Source organism: Sinocyclocheilus rhinocerous, unplaced genomic scaffold (assembly GCF_001515625.1).
Source record: "Sinocyclocheilus rhinocerous isolate Xijiao unplaced genomic scaffold, SAMN03320098_v1.1 scaffold4350, whole genome shotgun sequence".
Classification (NCBI taxonomy): Eukaryota; Metazoa; Chordata; class Actinopteri; order Cypriniformes; family Cyprinidae; genus Sinocyclocheilus; species Sinocyclocheilus rhinocerous.
Genome location: NW_015658766.1, coordinates 21,823 through 24,938, shown reverse-complemented (window position 1 = coordinate 24,938; position 3,116 = coordinate 21,823). Strand labels below are relative to the sequence as shown.

General features: G+C 36.5%; 1 long non-coding RNA gene across 1 annotated transcript; it reads left to right on the top strand.

Moving 5' to 3' along the window:
• The first annotated feature begins 125 nt into the window (after positions 1 to 125).
• LOC107723005 (uncharacterized) lies at positions 126 to 1,492 on the top strand. Its single transcript, XR_001637879.1, has 3 exons — positions 126 to 368; positions 1,186 to 1,270; positions 1,364 to 1,492. It is a non-coding gene; the product is annotated as an uncharacterized LOC107723005 (long non-coding RNA).
• The last annotated feature ends 1,624 nt before the right edge of the window (positions 1,493 to 3,116 follow it).

Genomic DNA, 3,116 nt, shown 5'->3' with positions numbered 1-3,116 from the left:
TTAAGCTAAATTAGGAGCTCTCTGAGAGGATTCTTAGAATCTTTAAGAATACGGGCCCTGATGTCTAGACAGTAAAAGTAACACTGAAGCAGTGTTGTAGGTAATGTAATCGCTACACAGCAAATTTCTGGAGTTGAAAAATCAGGAGTTAGGCAAAAAAGAGTGAAAGAGTTAGATTTCTGGAGTTTATTGTTTAACTCTGACTACAGTGTGTGTTATGGGATACTCCCTGGCTGTGTTTTATTTTGGAGTTCATTAATTGGTGTTCAGGAGCGTGTTTTAACACCACATCTGGAGTTAAATGTTGAGAAGTGCGCCACGACACGACCCTGGTTCTGCAGCACAAATGACTTGTACTTCATCGTGAGGTAGGTAAAAGCGTATTTAAATATAATTTTTTTTCAAAATGTTCGATATTTTCTGACTGAAACACGTTTTGTCGGAGCTGTTACGTTATATACCGTGTACTAACGTCAATGATCGTGGTGAACTTGATGCTGAACGTAACTCGTATTTTCTAAATTTTTCCGAGCATGTTTTGTGCGGGCTTTTTTTTTTTTTTGTCGATGTGAAGGAGCTAACATTAGTTTAACCGTTTTTCCATTCTCCGTGTTTCTGAAAATGAGTGTTTTGCCGTCAAATTTAAAGTGGTGATTCAGCTCAAGAAACATCCTATTCAGCTTCCATAAACTAATGGCGACGAGGTAATATCTTTTATTCAGTAATGCAGCCTTATGTCTGTCAGATAGCCGGGGGGTTTTTTTTTTTTTTTTTTTTCGATGTGAAGGAGCTAACATTAGCTAACCGTTTTTCCATTCTCCGTGTTTCTGAAAATGAGTGTTTTGCCATCAAATTAAAGTGGTGACTCAGCTCAAGGAACATCCTATTCAGCTTCCATAAACTAATGGCGACGAGGTAATACATTTTATTCAGTAATGCAGCCTTATGTCTGTCAGATAGCCTTATGTTTTACATACGTGGTTACTAAACTGCAGTGTCTACCCTGGCTATAGTTGAGCTGTGAAAGTGTAGGCCTGCAATGTTTTGAATTGTAACAGCTGATAAATACGTTTTAGTCGTGACCCATGAGAGTGCGTGGTTTTCAGCTTAAACATTTTTTTTGCATTCTCAATCACACTAACATTAGCTGTTATCTTAAATTAAATTTTTTCTCTTTAATGTCAGGTCACGATTTTGATAAAAGTGCAACGTGGAGTGAAGAAGTATGTAAAACTGGAAGGTGTTTGTTTCTCAGATTTTCTCAGTACAGGTGAGTTATATGTTTAGTATTCAGTTAATAAAGAGTAAGTAGCAGTAATTTTGTAATTTCTTTTGTAAATAACATGTTGATGTTATTGTGTAGTCCAGCAGAAGTTTCTGATACCAAAGAATTCAACATTGAAAGTCACAGATGACCATTGCATAGAGGTGGATGAGGATGTCTTTCCAGAACTTGCAACAACCAAAGAAATGTGTTTTATCATCCACACTGATGATGGTAGGACATTTAAGAATATTTGAGAGTTTGTATCTTGACTCACACAACTTCTATTTGCTGAAACCTCCATGAACTCTGCTGACTTCTCAGACCTGACAGAGTTTGGTGCCTCCTCAAATCAGACAGATGTTGTTACTCTCACTACTTGTAGTAAGCATAGTTAAATGTAATGTGATAATTTTGTCTGACCCTGGGAATATCCACCTTGGAACATATGATAGTTTTGCTGACGCAGCTCTTAGATTATATTTACATTTCTATGACATTCAGAGCAACAAAGGCTTTCTTGAGTGGTGTATAAAGACTGTGTAACGTAAATTCCACTACAGATTCTCCCCGACCCGCAGTGATCAGCTGATGTACTACAAATGTTTCCTCATTTCTTGGATGTCAAAGGACTTGTAAGTATTAAATGAGAATGTGAAATTTTATTTTAAAAAAATATTATGTTACATTAGATGTCTGAATGGTTGTCTTTCCTTTTTTAATTAGATTGTGCAAGAGTTCTCACTGATGTTTGGAGCAGAGGTTGCTTCAAAGTTCCTGGAAAAATGGAACACCAGTTTTAAAGAAAAAGTCATCCAGGAGGCCAGGAACCTTAAAGAGACTGCTCTTCTAAAACGGCATCTGAAAGCTGTACTGAATGATGATCCAGGTACAGTCATCATCAAAATAGAAATGTTGTTACTTGAGTCAATCAATCTTCTTTTTAAAAAGTTTTTATTGATTATTTCCCAAAAGCATTTTTCCCAAAAATTCTGCGAAAAACACTTAATACAGTTATTTCTTAAAATGTTGTCTATTAATAAAGCTCATCAGTAAATTCATGCTTTGGGAATGCTGTTCATAACGATTTACATTAAAAAAAACATGATGCGTGTAAGAACATAGTAAGAGTAACAGTTCCCTTGGCTTTGGGCATGCACAGTAAGTATGAAATTTAAAAATTGTTTGCTCTCCAGCACAACTATAATAACTACCCCACTAATAGTTCGTAATTTTAAGATATTATGATGCACAATACACAGGGGTAACTTAGAGATGCCATAAACAGACTAGTTTGAAATAACTACTGTTATTTTCTGACTCCAGAATGGAACAGTGACATGGCTTCTCTACTTGTCCTGCTGGATCTTCTTACTCCACAATCAGCTGGAAGAAAGCAGCCCAAGAAGATCAATGTTGGAGAGGCAACATATCATCTGGTGAAATTTCATAAGGTTTGTTAAGACAGCTCTATCCTATTCCAAATATTGTACGTAATGCCTATGTTTAAACAAATTGTTTATAAAGGGACATTTGTGTTGTGTTTCAGTCATGCCAAAGTCTTGATGATCATCTCTTGACCCACTAAGGAAACCCTCAACCATATCTTCTTGCTTCAGGGTCTTTAAAAGCACAGGTTTCCACCTTTTACATTGTCTTGGACAGAAAAGTTTTCCTTGTCAGTCATGTACATCCTTGGGTACTCGACTGAGCAAGTCCAATTTAGTTTTCAGTGTGAATTATCATAATGCTCTGTCCAGCCTGTACACGTTTGCAGACACAAAATGCACAAAATTGATATAGATACATCTGAAGAATCCAAAAGTCAAAGAACTGAGAGCAAGGCTGTTGA